This window comes from Adiantum capillus-veneris, chromosome 4 (genome assembly GCF_014529385.1).
Source record: "Adiantum capillus-veneris isolate H3 chromosome 4, ASM1452938v2, whole genome shotgun sequence".
In the NCBI taxonomy this organism is placed as follows: domain Eukaryota; kingdom Viridiplantae; phylum Streptophyta; class Polypodiopsida; order Polypodiales; family Pteridaceae; genus Adiantum; species Adiantum capillus-veneris.
The window spans coordinates 174,198,746-174,218,282 of record NC_140934.1 but is presented as its reverse complement, the minus strand read 5'-3'; positions in this window follow the sequence as shown (position 1 = coordinate 174,218,282).

The following is a 19,537-nucleotide window of genomic DNA, read 5'->3' as shown; positions in this document are numbered from 1 at the left end:
AACTGAACTGAAAGAGATGCACGACACACCAGGCGTGAGTGGCGGAGCTCCACCCCAGAGAGCACTGGCCCCAAACCTTGGCATCCCTTACGGTATTTCTTTATATTGCTTGAACTTAGTACAATGCAGTACTCCACCCTCTGCACATTTGTACTGAAGCGTGCCAGAGAATGAGCCCTCTGCACATATTTAAAGGCCCTTGGCCTTGAAAAGAAGTTACATGAAAAGCAGTCAAATTCAAAAGCAACTGGTCCCAAAAACACATGCTGAAAATCAGCCAGCATAATGTAAGGAAATCCGTATAGGTGCCACGTCAGCATGCAACGCAAAACGCGGAAATCTGTACAGCCTGTCAATGCAAAATCCGGGAATGACCGTACTGCCGGCCTTTGATGATAGATTGAATGCTATTTTCTTGTTGATGACCTTACCCGATAACTGGGAATCTTTGGTTGTTTCACTTAGCAACAACTGTGCCTTAACCTTTGATGGTGTTAGGGGTTCTATCCTGAATGAAGAAATCAGGAGGAGGTCTAGTGGTGAAAGCAGTGGCTCATCTTATTAAGTTAGAGGCAGCTCCGAAAAGAGGGGTAGTGCAGCAAGAAAAGGCAAAAGCAAAAGTAGAAGCAAGGGTAAACAACAAGATGTTTTTTTTTTTCCGAGAAAAAGATCCTTCTATTAGTTAATGAAAGCTGCCCATAGGGCTACATCCACCTCTGCAAGAGAGGGCTACAACAAACATGATGGGGAGACTCTCCCAATGAAAAAACAGCATATATACAATGGGGCTAAATCAAGAGATGGGAGGAGGGAAAAGCCACACAGGTGGAAAATAGTGCCATCTAAGCACCCCCTGGACCATGGAGTAAAACGGCCCAGGGCGCCAAAGACGAAGGAAAGCCTTGCGGCGCTCCCGCATGCGGTCGGAGCTGCCCTGTAGTCCCTCAAGCTGTCCTCTGAGAGTGTGGATCAGCTCTAGCCAAAAGTCACGAACAGTCTCCGCTGGTGGTACAAGGCGAGCCTCAAAGATGCGGAAACAACGGGCCCGCCAGATGAACCAGAGAGCTAGGCCGCTGATGAGCTCCCAACACTCCGCTCTCTCATTGCTCCACTCCTGTGGAGTAAGGTCTGTAGCAGGCTGGAGTGTAGGTCGACCCCCCTGTATCACTATCATCCTGCTGGTGGAAGATAGCTCAAACTGAAGTGCCGGGCCCGTGAGGGTGGACCAAGCCGCCGCCCCCCAAGTGTACTGTCGAGCCGTGGAGAGGGCAGGCATCAGCCGAAGAACTCGTAGCCACACCTGCTGGGCAGAGGGGCAGTCCCAAAGACAGTGTCGCTGACTCTCCACCAACTGGTCACAGGCTGTACATGCGGCCGAGAGACCACTATGTACAAGCCAGCTCCCTACTGCTGTGGCTCTGTGTGCAACCAACCACTGGAACAAGGTGACGCGCCTCGGCTGTCTGGAGTCCCACAGCCTCTGCCAAAAAGCTGCCAAGAACTCAACTGTGAGACCCTCCTCCTGCCAATGACGTGCTGCAGCGGGGCGGGCCTCTCTCTGTGCTGCAAGTATATGACGTCCAAGCCGAACAGTGTACTGAAAGAAAGGGACTCCTGGGCGGTTTGCAGAAGAGAATGGGTCCCTCCATAGCCACTCACCAGGATCCCACTGTACTCGTGCCAGTGGACAGCACTCCCAAGCCCATAGCCTCCAGTGTCCTGTCTCAAGAGCTGCTGGGTCAGGGTCTATGACGCAAGTCCTCCCACAAATGCCCACAACTCGGATCCTCTGGAAACAACACTCTGCTACCTGCGGGGCCTCTACTGCAACTCTCTGTAATCGTCCCCCACCCTGAAGCTCGAAGAACAAGGCTGGGACAGTCTCTGAGCAAGCCCTGACTGAAATGAGAACCTCCAGTCGTGTGAAGGCTCCCATCCACCGGGGTGCTACTGGCTCGAGAGGCGTGAGCCAATCAGCTGGAACTGACTCTGAGATGTCTTGACACATGCTCTGAACCCCTCTCATGCCCTGTAGCTGGACAACCTGCACCTCCTCTGACAAACCTGTGAACTCTAGCCAGTCACCTAGAGAGCGCGCTGGACCTGCTGCCATGGGACCCCAAGAAACATGAGGCCTACTCCCAACCAAGTGGCCTCTCTGAGTGCTAACCATGAAGTTCCAGACGAGGGGCTGCCGTAGGCGCTCCTCCGTGACGTCGGCTGCCGCTGCTCTAGGCCACGCCGTAATAGCTCCCAAGAATGAAGCAAACTCACAGCGAATCGGTCCTCCAGTCTCCTGCTCAAACCAACTCGGCGCAACTCTGTAAAGATCCATCTGGTCGAAGGTTGCCAAGGGCCTCCTGACTGAGGCACCCTGGCACGAAGCCTCTGCAACAAGAACTCCTTCCAGGGCTCCTCGCCTGGAAGAAGTCCTCTGACGACGAACTTCCCAAGAAGGGCTCTGCTCTGCTGTGCTGGATCAATGATCCCAAGCCCTCCCTGAGAACAAGGAAGTGTGATGACCGACCAAGCCACCTTGGCTCGGGCAATCTGAGTGTCGCGACCAGACCAAAGGAAGTTCCTGATCAACCTCTCTACCTGGCTGATGCAAGAACTCGAGAAGATCCAACAAGAAGTGATGTACCACATAGTCGCCAACAACACCTGGTTGGCAACTACTACTCTACCAGCCAGCGAAAGTCGTGCTGAGCTCCAATGTAACAGCTTTCTCCTGATGGACAGGAGAAGAGGAGCAATCTGCTGCTCGGGGGACAAATCCAAACCAACCTGACAACCCAAGTACCGAACTGCAGTCCCTGGAGGAATCCACTTGAAACCCTCTCCTGGCATCCAATCTGGCACAGGAGCACTACCAACTGAGAAAGCCACTGTCTTTCTCCAGTTGATCAGTGCGCCCGATGCACAGCAGAAGGTCTCCAAGGCCTGCCCACATCTGTGTAAATTGGCCTCCTGGCCCTCAAGTACAAGGCTGAGTCGTCGGCAAACCAACCTGCTCATCTCCCCGTATAGGGAGTGCTAAGCCCCTCAAACCAACCTGCTGTGACACCAAAAATCTGCTCATCGCCTCCGCATAGAACAGAAAGAGAAAGGGGGCAAGAGGACAACCCTGTCTGACCGATCGTGTGAGCATGAAGCGCTCACCTCTACCTCCTGCCAAAAGCACCTGACTGTGGGCCTGCCTGTACAAAGCTGACACCCCTCTGATCCAAGCCTTTGAAAAGCCCATCCTACGTAGCGTGCCCTCTAGAAAGTCCCAGTAAACTCTGTCGTATGCCTTCTCAAAATCGAGAAGAAGAATCACAAGGTCCTCCCCACGGAGCCGTGCAAGGGCAGAAGCCTCCCAAAAAGTGAAGATGTTGTCAAGGATACTGCGTTCCTTGACAAAACCTATCTGAGTCCCATGTATAAGGCACTCCAAAAGTGGCTGAATCCTCAAACTCAGAGCCTTGGCAAGAATTTTGTAGGCTGAGTTGAGAATGGTGATGGGACGCCACTGTCGAATCTCATCCAAGGAGCCACCCTCCTTTGGAATGAGGTAAATCAGGCCCTCACTCATGCTATCCGGCATCACTCCTGTGTGTAGAATGTACTGAAAGGCACTACAAAGATCTGGGCCAAGCAGGTCCCAGTACTCCAAGAAGAAGGTGAAAGTCAGCCCATCCTCACCTGGACAGCTACCACGAGGGAGGGCCCTAAGGGCCGTGTGCAGCTCCTCAAGCTGAAGAGGTAACTCCAATCTCTGCCGCATCTCCTCAGTCACAAGACAAGGCATCTGTGCCCAGACCTGCTCCCTGCATGCATCCTGTCTCTCTGACTCGGGCTCAGCCGACAGTAGCTCACGGCAAAAGTCAGTAGCAACTGCACGCATATCCTCTGGCTCATAAACAACTGACCCATCGGGTCTCCTCAACTGATTGACCTTGGCATGCGAGTGCCGAGGTCCCACTGTCTCAAAAAAAACACCTGTCACTCTGTCACCCACCTGAGTCCACTGAGATGCCTGTCGGTGGAAGGCAAACTCATGGCGCCTCTCCTCTGTGCAAGCAAGCTCTTGTCGAGCCTGCTGTAGCTGCTCCTCCAACCATGGACTGTCTGGATGCTGCTCCTGCATCCTCTGTAGTGAAGCAATGCCTCGTCTGAGACGCTGCTCCTCCTCTCTCGCTGCAGCCCGTCGAGCCAAGGACTCCTGGAGAAAGAAGTGGCTAAGCTGAGCTAGGCCTGAGGCCACTCTGTCTGCAGGTGGAGCCTGGCTGTCCATGCCCTCTGTCCATAGAGCCTCGACCCTCTCTCTGAGTGCTGAGTCCAACAAGACCCGCTCTGGGATGCGAAGCATCGTGCTCCCACTCCTCTGCCTGTCTGCCACTGTGAGGATCACTGGTGCATGGTCCGAGAAGGATGTCCCTGCCAGGATGCCCACTGATCCCCCCAAGTCACTGAAGTGGTCACTAGTGTAGAAGCGATCTATGCGCGATAGATTCACTCCTCCCACTCTACGGTCCGATCTAGAGAAGGCAAGACTCTCTGGAGGCCTCACAAAGCCAGAATGCTGCCATGTATCCGAGACCCTTAACGTCATACAAAACCTCTCCCAAGCTGCTAACTCGACTCCATGCAAAGTAGCATGGCTGCCTCCAATCCTGTCAGAAGGGTCCTCCAACATGTTGAAGTCCCCTCCTACACACCACTGGTCAACCTGTGGCAAAGACTCAACAATCTGTGACCAAAACTCTGCACGAGCACTCGCCACATTGGGCGCATAGATGTTCAGGAAACCCACAAGGCTACCCTGAACCTGCATAGTAATCCACTGAGCCCTGCCTGGTACAATAATCCCTCTGCCCACAATGGCCTGCTGTAATGAGTCCGCAATAGTCATACATACCCCACCCTTGATGTCTCCAGGTCCAAAAGCAGCTGACCAAAAGGTATCATAGCGTCCACGCAAAATCTGACCACATCGCCGAATGCGGCTCTCAGACAAATGGTGCTCCTGAAGCATAAGGAGATCAATCTCTCCTCCCACAAGGCAACGCTGAAGCTCCTGACGCAATCGGCCCCGCTGTCGCTGAAACTGGGGCCCACCTAGTCCCTGCACGTTCCACGAGACGATCCTCATGGGGAGCGAGAGAGAACAGATGCTGCCGCAGCAGCAAGTCGAGCTATCTTCGAAGCAGGCTTGGATGGGGAGTAATCCGCATCCGAGCGTCCTCTAGATAGGCGAGACTGCAGTGAGTGCCTGGTCCCAGTGTTACCAGGGAACGGACATTTCGGGCCTTGGAACGCCGGAACGGCGTTCCGGCCGGCCGGGATTTTCTGGAACGCGTCGGAACGGAACGGCGTTCCGGCTGGAAACTGTCACCGGAACGGGACGACCGGAACGGGCTGGAACGGGACGGAACGGACCGGAACGGCCGGAACGGCCCCAACGGCCATAAACGGCAGTTTTTGAAATTGAAAAAAATGACTGTTAGGCAGCCAACGGCCATTTTCAGCAGTCAAAAAAGTATATAATGCCCCCCTCCTCCCCCATTCTTCACACACTCATCAAGCCTCAAGGCCCATTCTCCCTTGCTTGAGCCTTGCTCTCAACTCTCAAGCCAAGCTCATTCTCCCTAGCTTGCTCTCAACTCTCAAGCCATAGTGTGGCGCCGCGGCATGCCTCAAGGCTCAAGCTCTCAACCTCTCTCTCTCTTGGGCTAACTTCTAAGTTCTAACCCTCAACTTTCAAGGCTCAAGGCTCAAGCTCTCACGGAATCAAGCGGCAAGCCTCTCTCTCTCAATCCCTCTCTCTCTCTCTCTCAAAGTTCAAGATCAAGCTCTCTCTTTCACGGATAATCCATCATCCATGGCCTCTTCTTCTCGTTCAACCCCCTCCGTTCATGCGGGCAACACTCAAAAGGCGAAGGAATGGTCGTGGTGGGATGAAGTGACCTCGGAGGGCACCTTGTCGGCGGCGGGAGGTTCTCGTGCATGGGGATGCAAGCTATGCTCTTACACGCGGAAAGGGGGACATGACAAAGTGAGGGCACACTTTCTTCGAGTGCTGGGACATGAGGTGAAATTTTGTGCCAACGTAACCATCGAGAAGAGGAAGGAGCTCGAGGAAAAGGATCGGCAATTCAACCATAAAGCCAAGCCGGCACGCAAAGGTATTGATCCAAAGACCCTCATTTTCCCTTCTTCCTCTCTACCCGGTGTAGGTGTTGGTGCATCTTCAAAAGGTCCAATTCGTCGCCAAAAGACCCTTACCACCTCTTGGGACCCAAAGAAGAAAGAAGAGGTGGATGCGGCCGTGGCCCGATTCTTCTATCACGACCATATCCCATTTGTCGCAGCGAGGTATGTACATTGTTTTATGATTCATCAATCTTCTCTCTCATTTCTTCCGTTATCGTCGTTTCCACTTTTTTGATACTAACCTCTTCTATGTTTGATCGAAATAGGTCGGAGTATTGGAAAGTCATGGTGCAACAGATAGGAGAGTATGGCACCGGCTATGTGCCGCCATCTTCAGAGGCTCTCCGAACCACCTTGCTCGATCGAGAGAAGGCTATCGTGGAGCAAGCAACCCTCAACATTCAGCGTCTTTGGGCAAAACATGGCGTTTCCCTCATTGCTGACGGGTGGAGCGATACAAGGAAGAGATCTATCCATGGTCTCGTCGCATACTCCAGTGGAGAGATGTACTTTGTGCACTCTCATGAGGCCACTGAGAGTGGCAAGTCCGCCGATGTCCTCTCTGCAGAGTGGACAGTGGCCATAGAAACCATCGGTGAGCAACACGTGGTGGCCTTTGTCACAGATGGGGAGGCATCAAACAGGGCAGCAGCAGCTATCATAGAGGGCCACTATCCGCATGTGACAGTGTGCTTTTGCATGGCACACTGCTTGAACAACCTTCTGAAAGACATCGGCAAGCTAGACTGGATTGCTCCAGTCATTGCTGATGCAGTGAAGATGGTTACTTTCATCAACAATCACAACTTGGTTCGGAGTGAGTACCTCAAGAGGTCGGGCGGCAAAGTGCTTCTAAAGTATTCAGATACCCGCTTTGCATTCAACTTTCTTCTTGTACGCAGGCTGTCTGAATGTCAAAATGCGGTCCGACAGGTCTTCATCAGTGATGAGTTCACCACCTCCCCCTATGCAAAGACAGTTGCAGGGATTTTGTGCAAGGATAAGGCAAAGGATCTTGAGTTCTGGAAGGAGCTCAAGAGTCTAGATGCACAGGTAAAACCGGTGGTTCATTTGCTTCGAGTTCTGGATGGCATGGATCCTTGCATTGGCAAGATTTATGAGGCAATGGACCGCATGATTGAGCAGCTTGCACAGCTTGAGCCGAACGCAGAGCGATATGAGGAGATCCATGCGCTTTGCAGCTCGAGGTGGAATTCATATGCCTCTCCTTTACACGGGGCAGCGTACATGGTGGATCCAGAGTTCCAAGGTGCAGGGCAAGAGACAGATAGGGAAGTCATGAACCAATTTACAGAGATCTTAAACAAGATGGTTCTAGACAGAGATGGGCGACGCATTGTCAGAGATCAGCTGAGACAGTACAGAGAGATGCGAGGGTCATTTGGTAGTCCAGATGCTCAGATTGATCGCAGGAAAATAGGTTCAGTGCTTTGGTGGGAGGACTATGGCTATGATGGCCCTGAGCTTCAGAGATTGGCGATCCGTATTCTCAGCCAGTCAGTTAGTACCTCATGCTTGGAGCAATTGTGGAGTACCTTTAGCCACATTGCTTCCAAGAAGAGGAATCGGTTTGGAGTGGAGAAGGCTAATGATCTTGTCTTCGTCAGCGCAAATTTGAAAATGCTTTGCAAGAGTACAGACAAACAGACAGATCCTTTTACATAGTGGGAGATGGAGCAAGAGGCTTCTCAGGCGGGTGGAGATGCACATCCACCAACACCAGGTACTTCATCTGTGGCTGAGATCGAGCCGGACCTAGACCTCGATGATGAGGAATGGGAGGATGTGCATGATTTACAGCCGGCTACTACGGATTGGGAGGCCTCTCAGGCTAGTGGCTCTTGAGTCTTGAGTCTTTGCCATTTATCCACCTTTTTGTATGGTTGCTTGAGCCTTGCCCTCTTTGCCATTTGTAGCTACTAGCATCTTTATGGTATTTGTCACCTTCAGTCTTTTGGTATTATGGTCACTGAAGTCTGGTTTGAACTTTGCCCCCCTTTGGTTTTTTTGTAGCACCTTGGCCGTTGGCGGCCCTTGAGGCTTGTTACTATGTTAGCCATAATTAATTCCAAAGTGTTATCTCTGACTACTACTCTTGCAATTATTTGAGAGCATTGTGTATGTACTATGGGCATTGTGTTTGCTCATTGTTGTTCATCTGGCTATGTACTCTGGGCGCCTCACATCCCAATCAAGTCATAATAAGGTTAAATGGTCTTCGAATCGTGTTTTTTGTGGGTATTAGAGTCAAAGGACTCTAATACTACTTGTATTCAAACACATAACGCTAAAAAAAATAATATTTGGGTGTTTTTTTAGCCTGCCGTTCCGCGCCGTTCCCGTTCCGGGCCCATTCCCGTTCCCCCGTTCCGCAGGGAGGCCCGTCGCCGTTCCCGTTCCGCGTTTCGGGTAACTCTGCGTGGTCCAAGCCCAAGTAGAGCGAGCCGTGCGTAAAGCAACCTCCTCTGTCCAGGAGTCCTCATGAATGAATACATAGCTAGGCAGACACTGCGTATCAGCAAAAAAGTACACCACAATGTGTCTACATCCTGCAGAATCTGGGGTTGTCACCGCAAACTTGGCCAGTGGCCACAAAGTCTGCAGCAAATCTGTAATGCCAAGTTCTCCCATGTGGTGAGAGAACTCGAGAACCTGTGTATGCAACCATCCCACCACTGAGTCGAGGGACCACTCTGTCTCAGTCCTGCCACATAGGGGGAAGGAGAAACCAACTGCTGAGTCCAAGGCCTCTGTCCCCCTAGCGGCGAGGAACAAAGCGTGGACTCTGAAGCAGGCTGCCTCGTGGTCTGCTGCGGAATCGCCAAGAAAACGAGTAAACCCGTAATCGAAGAAATCCCAGCGGCGTCGGAGGTCAAAGCTCGTCAAACCACGAGGGATAGCTACAAGAGGAGAAGTCTGAATCTGCAGTGGGGGCCGCATGAAGGGCTGACCCTCTCTCGCTAGGCGACTCGTGGCGAAGGCGCTGCCAAGAGATCTCCTGGCCGCCGGCAAGGGTCTAGTCCCCTGAGCCAACTGTGGTACTGAAGCAGGAGGAGGGGGAGAAGGGGCTGGGGGGGGGGGCGGGGGAGAGGAGAAGCGGGGTGGGGCGGCAGAGACATGGGGGGGGCGAGGTGGGGAGTGAGCGGTAGCAGAGGGCGGGGGAGGGCATGAGGAGGAGGAGGGGAGATCGGAAGGCGGAGCGGCTGGCGAGGGTGAAGCGGAGGTGGTGGCTGGCGTAGGGGGCTCCTCCTGCTCAAGAGGACCAAAGCGGTTCCCCGTGGGAACCCACTGCTGCTGAGTAGGCACCTGGGGGCCACTCTGAGTGCCAGGCTGTCGTTGTGGCCCCTGGCGTCGACGGCCACGGGCCTGCTGCCACCCCTCCTCCGCTGGAGCCCCAGGCTCGGAGGGTAGCGCTGAATCTGTGCTCTGTGTCGCTGGCTGTGGCTGCGGCCCAGCCTTGGCAGGCGGAGGCTGAGGCTGGGGTGCAGGTCGAGGTCTCCTCCGTGGACAGGCCTTCGCTAGGTGGCCCATCTGTCTGCAAATGAAGCACTGGTTCGGGAGACCCGAGTACTCCACACTCTGTCTAAACCAACCCCCACTCACCCGAGGCAGAAGGATGACCTTCGGGAGCGTGTGGGTATCTCTGACCAAAACTCGAACTGAGGGGATGCCAGCCGCCTTGGCAGCTATTGATGCTGCCGTACGAGGTGTCTCCAGGACAGTTCCGATGGCGGAGCCAATCCTGGAGAGAAATGGAAGGTACTCCCTCCGTAAACCCGGAAAGCAGACTGAGATGGGGATGTCCGCCTCCTCTACTAGCACATCCGAAGACGGGTCAAAACCATGTCGCCGCTGTCGAAAGTGGGCGCATGATGCTCGGATGGCCAATGGACTCATAGCTATGACCTTGGAGGCCATCTCGGAAGTCTCGAACTCAATCTGGTAGTACCCCCGTCCGAGAATCTGGACATCCAAGATCTTGCCCACCTCTGCGAGGAGGCGGGTCTGGAGAAGGTCTCGCAGCTCTCCTCTGCTGGGACGAGTGCCGAGAACCTTGCAGATGACAGAAGTCGCCTGCAAGCGTTCTACCTCTGTGGCAAGGCTCGCTTGCTCTGCCGGCGTAAGAGCAAGTCGAATGGTGGGCTCAGCGGGGTCGGGCGAGGGGGCTTCATTGGAGTCCCTCTGCGGTGGAGCATGAGCCGTCATCTGTGTCTGCCAGTGCAGCGGACAGCAGCAGGGGTAGCGCGAGGGGAAGGGGGCAGTGCGAGGTGGACAAGCGGGAGAGCAGCGCGAGGGAGTGAGGGAGGGCGATGGCGCAAGGGGGGAGAGGTGCGAGCAGCAGCGAGCCCTTTCTTTGTTCTCCAATGTTGCTTGTGCTGATGTATATGTACATACAACTTTCCAAACAACAAGATGTTACTGGCATAAAGGGCATAAAAAGCCCGATTGCAGATACTACAAGAAAGAGCAAAAACGAAGGAAAACGAAGGATGATAACTCTTCCTGAAAAGAAGTTGCAAAAGCAGATGTTGTATCTAGTGTGGTCATTGAAGAGCTTCCTGACACTGAAGAAGTACTTGTTGCAACCTCATGCATTAATGGAGATGTTATGGCAACACTAGGTGATATGTACATCATCAAAAGGGAAGATTGATGCTTTACTTTCAGCTCATGATGGGCTGTCCCAATCTTGGATAGTGGACAGCGGGGCCTCTTTTCATGTTAGTCCCTCTTTGGAGTCATTTTCTTCCTACACTGCAGGTTGCTTAGGCAAGGTTTACTTGGGCAACAACTATACATGTGAAATAGAGGGTGTGGGCACCATTTACTTGGCTCTCGAAAATGGCCAAGAGCTGGTTTTATAGGACGTGAGATATGTCCTTGGCATTAAGAAAAGTTTGCTATCAGTGAGGCAGCTGGATGCGAAAGGTTATTTCTACTTTTGGTGGTGGGTCTTGGAAAGTACACAAGGGTTGTATGCTGATTGTAAAAGGCAACATGTAAGGTGCAGCGAAATGAATGTTGAACTTTGCTCAAGATGAGTGCTCTGAACTGTGCTCAAGATTTCTTTTACTTATGGAAGGGAGAGCCTTCCGTTCTTAATGAGAGAGTGCAATAGACACAAACAAAGTGAATGGACACTAAATGGAAGTGTATGAGATTGAGAGATAGAGAGAGAAGAGAATACGACACCAGAGACGTTTGTAAACCCTCCTCCAAAGGCCCCACTCTCTATGGCGAGAGTGGTCTACTATTGATTGCACAAATCTCTACAATGCTTGGACTTGCCGACGATGTCGACGACAATGAGGACGACGACGAGACGTGCTGAATCTGGAAATACTAAGGGGTGAAATCTGCAAATCTTTATCTGCTGAATTCTGACTCTATGTCGGTGACGATGTCGATGACGAGGGTACGACGACGATGTGCTGAAAAGGCAGATGCTGAAATCTGCGTTTTCCGGGCTGAAACTATAAACTTCGCCGGATCTAACCGTGTGGCGAGGATCTGCTGTGGGAAGGTGAGATCTGCGAGGTTTGGGGGTTGTTTTGCTGTGTCTAAGGGCTGAAAACTGAAAACGCTGATGACTCTTGGTGTTCTGTCGCGGTCAAACTGCAAAACGCTATGCTGATGCAAAAACACTAGGACTGAAATTGCCTTCTGCTGCTGCCGGTTGTCCCGCAAGTGCAAAATGCTAGGCTTCTTGGTTGGTCTTGCTGCTGCCAGGGCTGATCTGCTGTGCAACAAACGCCGGGTTGCCTGTGGATGAAAACGCTAGCTCTACTGCTATGGGGGGTCTTGCTGAGAAGTTGCCGGTTGAGCAAGGTGCTCATGCTGCCTCTTCTGCCAGAAAGTGCGAGTGCTAGGTTTTTATTTATACAAAAGTTATGTCTCGCTCACAGGAGAGGGGATCTAGCCCAGATGTCGTCGGGATGGGCGTCCAGTGTCCGGGCGAACGTAGTGTGAACCCGGCCAGTGTGGCCGGCCATTATTATAAAAGGGAGGCCAAGGCCTCATTTGCAGTTATCGACCCCCACTGGCAGAGTGCCAGTGGTTAGCCCGCGAGGCTAGGAGTGCGCGAGGTCACCTCGAGGAGGTGAGGCCGGGTGGTATGGGACGCCCGGTCTTACAGGTGCACGCCTACGTCCTCGGACGCTGGCTTCAGCAAGGGGGAGCTGCCGGATGGTGGCTATGGTCGGGAGGTTCGTCCGACGCGTATCTGTAGGCGGTCTGTGTAGCTGGGAGATCCTATCTCGTCGTTCGTTTCATGGTATCAGAGCCGGCTTGGTTGCACGAAGGACCGTGTGCACGCCTACGGATTGGTTCGGGTCGGAAAACCTCAATAATGTGTAATTTTCAGTGATTAATTTCTTTTTCTTCTCACAAGCATGTGTAAGGGCGAAAAATTGATGTTGTTTTTGCTCATTCTTGATAAAATTCAGGGATTTAATAGGTACGATTGTTGAATTTTTCTGTTTTTTGATAAAATCAGAGGTTTTTTTCTCACTAGTCTTGTTGATTTTCGACGAAAATCAAAGAATTAGACTACTTTGCAGGAAATTTCAGCATGCAGTACCTATTTTCTCTAATCTTTCTCTGACCTCTTCCTCTGTGCGAGAGAGAGAGAGAGAGAGAGAGAGAGAGAGAGAGAGAGAGAGAGAGAGAGAGAGAGAGAGAGAGAGAGAGAGAGAGAGAGAGAGAGAGACTGCTCTCCATCTACTGCATGTGGGGAGACCTTTTCCTGTATGCTCAGAGAGGGGGGCTGCTGGCGTGAAAAAGATGTGTAGCGCTGGCTCCAATTTGGCGCTCCTTTCCTTTGCTGGCCACGAGCGAACACACGCTCCAACACCCAATTTCTCTCTCTCCACGTGTTCGGCAGCGCTGGCAGCTCGTTGGATTTTTTTCTACGCTCTGAGCCTTGCGCTATGATAACACGCTGCTTTGGTTTCGTTAAGTGGGGTTTTTTTTTTAATACTATTAAGTGGGCCTTTTAATTGAAAGTGGCCAGGACACTTTGTTTTTTTTAATAAGTATGAAACCTAAGTTTTATTAAAAACTCACTTACAGAGACTTGCAGAAACTCACTGAGAACTCAATTTTGGCTCTCCTGCTCCTCTCTCAAGCCTCCTCTCTCTCACCTGCTCGCGCTCCCGCCATCACCTGCTCGCCTTCAGACGCTCACGCTGACGCGTGGAGCTCTTCGCAACTTCAACTTTTCGCGACCGAAAAGTGCAGAAAAGGCTCGGTTTCTCGTGAATTTTCCAGTTTTTCACGCACTTCGCCATGGATTCCTCCAGCTCGGATGTGCAGCGTGACGACGCGCCAGGTAACATCCAAATCCCATTCACGCATGCTCTCTACACATGGATTACAACTACTTTCCAGAGCTTCGACCAGCATGTTACTGCTCTGGAAAACGCGAACGTTCAGGCAAACATTCGCTTGGCCTCTCTCGAAGGGGTCGTGCAGGGGCTCAGTTCCCGCCTCTCTACTCTCGAAAATATGGCTCAATCGACGATTGCGCGTATTTCCGAGGGCGAAACCCATCTCCAGCATTTACGGACGCAGATTGTTGCTTTTGGGCGTTCGCAGGGTGGTCCGATTGCTACAATTCCGTACAAAACTACAAATTTCTCAGGTGAAGAGAAGGAGTGTACGGAATTGGCTGTAAATAACTGGCTGCACCAGTGGACCACATACTTTGATCTCCATAGGGAGCATGATGAACGGAGGATTCAGATGATTCCTCTCTATCTGCGCAGCAAGGCGCTTACCTGGTGGCGTGACATGACAGAGAAGCCTACGACGTGGGCTGACTTTTGCGTGAAATTCAAGAGGGATTTCGCCAAAATGGACCCTTTGAAAGCTTACGCCAAACTGCAGAGTCTTTCGATGAAAACTCTGTCTTTTGATAAGTATACGACAGCTTTCAAAGAGGCGCTCACCTTCTGCAAGGTGGATTCCACGCACGCCGTACACATGTACTTACTGGGGTTACATGAAGATTACCGTTGGGCCTTGATCAAGGACAAAGCCCCGACTGATGTCGAGGATGCAGTGGCAAAGGCCAGGACGTTCCATTTGATAAATGGAGCGAATTATTAGAAGAAAAGAATTGCAGACCATCAATCCGGTGAGGGTGCTTCGAGGAAGCGACCCCGATTCCAGCATAAGTCCAAATCACCGTCGAGATCTTCTCAGGAAAAGAAGAAAGCCAGAAATGCTTCAGTTGCTGATGCAGTGAAAAAGGGGGCTTGCTTCGGATGTGGCCAGACGGGTCACCAAATCAAGGATTGCCCTAAGAAGAAAAAGACGCAGAAACCGCAAGGCCGTCCTTCGGTTCAGATTCACGAGATCTCAGGTAACTCTGATGTTGTTCAAGTTGAAATCCATCATTTAGCGCACAGTTCATGCACTAATTGTACTTTTAGCATCAAAGTGTTTGGTAAGCACGATCTTCTCCGTTTCCCCGGGAAGATCAATGGTTACGACGTGACCGTACTCCTTGATAATGGAAGCTCACACAATTTTGTGGATGCAAAATTGGTGCAGAAACTGAACCTGCGGACGCTAGACAGTGACCATGAGTATCGCGTGAAGATGGCTCATGGCGTAGATACGGATGTATGGAATGGGATGGTTCCAGACTTGTCGCTCGAGCTAGCTGATTACAAAGAGAACCTGGATTTCCACATCATGCGCCTGGATAGCGCAGATCTTATTTTAGGAATTCCATGGTTTTATGATAAACAAGACTCATTGTATATAGACTATGTACATCACTCTCTTGTTTTTGTTAAACAGAACATGCCTCATGTATCTGTGTCGCTTTGTAATCAGAAGTCTGTAAATAATGGTTTTGCAATACCAGTTGTTACTGCTTTGGAAATATATAAAGAAATAAAGTCTTCTGATGTTGACTTTTATCAATGTGTACCATCTGCTTGGTTTGATTCATTAGTGCTTGATACTTCTGTCACCGAATTTCGTAAAAATGTTTCATGTTCTTCTGTTGAACTTGGGGATTCTGACGAATCTAACTTTATCCGAGAAATCATGACTGATTTCAAGGATGTTTTTTCTGATGATCTACCTCCTGGCTTGCCGCTTTCGAGAGGAGTAGATCATGGCATTGAGTTGGTGGCTGGTAGTCAGCCCTTCTCAAAGCAACCCTATCGGTTTAGTAAAACCGAGGAGGACGAGATTCATCGACAGCTGAAGGATTATCTCGACAGGGGTTTTGTTCGGCCTAGCAAATCCCCGTGGGGAGTGCCAGTGCTACTTTCTCGAAAGAAGGATAACACTATGCGCTTCTGCGTGGATTACAAGGGGTTGAATAAACTCACTGTCAAGAACAAGTATCCGCTCCCGCATATGGACGATCTGATAGATTGGCTCCATAAAGCGTTGTATTTTACGAAGTTAGACCTGCGATCGGGCTATCATCAGATACGGATCAAGCTGGAAGATATTCCTAAGACAGGCTTCCATATGCGTTATGGTCACTACGAGTTTTTGGTCTTGCCTTTTGGTTTGACCAATGCTCCAGCTACGTTCCAGCAGATGATGAATGATCTGCTGAGACCATTTTTGGGCAACTTCGTTGTTGTATTTCTCGATGATATCTTGATCTACAGCTGAAGTTTGTCTGAGCACCTAGTGTATATACGCACTGTTCTCGAAGTACTGAGAACTGAGAAGCTTTACGCTAAAGCGCAGAAGTGTGAATTCTTTAAGAAAGAGCTTCTGTATTTGGGTCACATCATTACTCGCGATGGAATTTGCGTTGACCCTGAAAAATTGGATAAAGTGCGAAATTGGCCCATTCTGAAGAATGTATGCCAAGTAAAGTCCTTTTTAGGCTTTACTGGATTCTTTCGCAAGTTTATCAAGGATTACTCTAAAGTTGCTACTCCGCTTACGCAACTTTTGAAAGGAGGGGTGAAAGGGCCGAAGACTTCGGGTCCTCATCGTAAAGGTAATCCCCCTGTTGTCTGGAATGAGCGTCTTGACGAGAGCTTTCGGACACTAAAGCACTTGGTGACTACTGCGCCAATATTGCACATTGTGGATCCTAGCAAACTGTTTGTGGTTGAAACGGATGCTAGCGATTATGCTATTGGTGCGGCATTATACCAGGATGGACGTCCTGTTGCGTTTGAAAGTAAGAAGCTTTCTGACGTTGAGATACGTTATCCAACGTACGAGAAGGAGCTTTACGCTGTAGTCCACGCCCTAAGGAAATGGCGGCACTACTTGTATGGCTCTACGTTTGTTGCATGGACAGATCATCATTCCTTGCGCTATGTCTGTGATCAGGGTGATCTCAGAGGCCGGAAGGCTAGATGGGTTGAGCTTATGCAAGAGTTTGACTTTAAGATCCTGAGAGGCGGAAGTGAAAAAATAGACCCGGTGGCCTCTACACCAAGACTATGCACAATGGCCTCATCATGGGGAATACGCAATAGGGGCACCACCTAGCAAGATATGCGGCTAGGACGCATACATATACACAATGAAACATGCCATGGAAAACAATTTCAAGATCCACACCCAAATGTGGAATGGGGTGGTCAGAGAATAAGGTGAGAGGAGTCGTGAGTGAGTGAGAATGGGCTCGCTACTCGTGCATGTAGTAAGGAAGATAACGAGGTCAGGGATACATGCAAGTATGCTCACTTCTCATACAAAAGGTGGCGAATCCGCACACCTCAAGATGGAAGTAGCAAAATGATAGGAATATGAGAGGGAGAGAGAGTGTGTGTGTATGGTGGCGAATCCGCACACCTTAACATAAGCAGAAAAAAAAATGGCAAGGAACAAGCATATACCATACTCACAATGAGATGTATCCAAAGCGACACAAAGTATGGCACCAAGATGGAGTGTGTTGATTGCTTGCAACAGATGAATACAATAGATAGCGTATGGCAGGAAAATGAGAAGGGAACAAGATCGTAGGAGGCATAATGGAGAGATGGGAGTTGATGGCGAGGAATATCATGAGTGTGTCCACCCTTCTTCTTCTTGAAATTGTGCCTTCAACCCTTAATTACAAGTGGTGTGGAGGTGTGGTGCTCATCTTTTGTGCATGGTGATGGTGTTGTGATTATGTGATTAGGGTTCATGCTACAAGCATGTAGCACAAGAGTGTGTATGGATAGGTGTGTGTGTGTGTGTGTGTGTTTTCTTCCCCTTAGTGAGCTCTCATGGCCTCCTTATATAGGGAAGGAGGGGAGGATTTAGCAATATTTCTATTTGAGGTGAGTGTCCCACTTTGGTGACTAGGAAAATGAGGTGCATGTGACTGTGGCTCTCATCTTGTCTCCTCATTATTTAAAATACCAGAGTCAATAGAGAGAGAAGATGAGAGAATGTGGGTAGGATGTAGAGGATAGGAGATATTTACAATAGTTTAGCTTTGGCTAGACATAAGCTTATTAGGGAGAGAAAAGAGAGGTAAGAAATTTACAAGAGAGATTGTCAAAGGTGGATAGTTGTTGATGAGGATGGATCCTCCAAAAATGGTGATAGAATCACTCGACTTGCCAATACCTCATTAAAAGAGCCTTGTCTCTTGTATTCATGTTTGAAGACTTGTAGAACCATAGCCATTCTAGAGGGAAGAAAATTGGGGATGGCCAGTGTCACCATTACACGAGAAAACTGGGGTCCACTACAAAAATCATATCTCCGTGTTCATAACTCCAAAAATTTTGAAAAAATTTGAGCTAAAAGTTGAGATCGCGAGCTACATCTTTTATGTTGAACGCTCCTTCAGATTCGGAGTTCTTCTTTACTTAAAAAATTCAGCCAAATAATGTATTATTTGTGGCTGCAAAGGTCTTTTGGTGGTCCCCTTTGAGTGGACTTCTCTCTTGCCTTCAAGCTCCTTCATGTGTATGAAAACATGACCTAGAGTTTTGAAAAGATTGGCAATCATCTAGATGGAGATATTATTGAAATTTGAAAGTGGGGTTGAGGTTTGAAAATGAAAACTAGTGAATAAAAAATATATTTAATATTTAAGGTCAAAAGAGATATCAACAAAGAAAGCTTACTTATTTATGCTACATCGTGATTGATTAGCATAAGTCTTATTTATTTAATAAAGGCTAAAACTTTTGTGAAAAAGGGAAGAAAAATCAAAAGTAACTTATATAATAGGAAATATTTTGGTAAAAGGGCAAAGATATATGGGGGGTTCCCATGCATGGAAAAGCTTGCCTCAATCCGTTATAGAAAAGGATCCAGCAATCGAGTTGCCGATGCGCTCAGCAGGATTCCTGAGGTCAATACCTTGTCTATGGCTGAAATCTAGACGGATTTCTATCTCTCTCTCCGAGGGCTATGTCGTTCCGATGGCCATTTTGACAAGATATGGAACGAGGTCGAAGCGGGGCATGACTCGCATATAGGCTTGGGTGGTCCGGAGACCCAAGTGAGTCGTGCTGGAGAGACGAGACAACGACAATATTCCATTAGAGGTGGACTATTGTTCAGAAATGGTAAAGTCTGCGTGTCGGAAATCAATGAGATTCGACAAAGGATTTTGTGCGAATGCTACGATGTTCCTAGCGCTGGGCACCCAGGCATCCAGAGAACTTTGGCTTTGGTCAAGCGATATTTCTATTGGCCAAGAATGCGCTCTTACATAGAGAGCTATGTGAAGAGATGCGCTCAATGTGAGGTCAATAAGGCAGAGCGCCTTAGGAAAGCCGGCCTGCTACATCCATTGGAAATCCCAAATGCCAAGTGGCAGAGTATTTTCATGGACTTCATCGTTGGTTTGCCAAATACTAGTCGGGGCAATTATGCTATTTGGGTTGTGGTCGATAGACTCACAAAAATGGCGAAGTTTATACCAACGAAGTCGACAGTAAAAAGCCATGAGTTGGCGATTTTATTTGTCGATCAGCTTTATAAGCTGTATGGTCCCCCAGAGGACATCGTCAGTGATGGAGATACTAAGTTCACTGTCCGATTTTGGCGAGATGTGTTCGCTCATCTTCAGACGAAGTTGAGTACGTCGTCTTCTGACCATCCTGAGTCCGACGGACAAACTGAGAGGATGAATCAGACCTTAGAGGACATGTTGAGAGCCTATGTCTCTTACAAGTAATCTGATTGGGAAAGGTATCTTCCACAATTAGAGTTTGCCTATAATAGTGGCAAGAATTCTGCTACTGGATTTAGCCCATTCATGCTGATGTATGGATTCGAGCCTAAATCCCCGATTGCTATTGGCTTAGAGAAAGTCAAGGACCGCCAAGCTCGTGATTTCCTGTATGACATGCAGGAAATGTTCGAATTG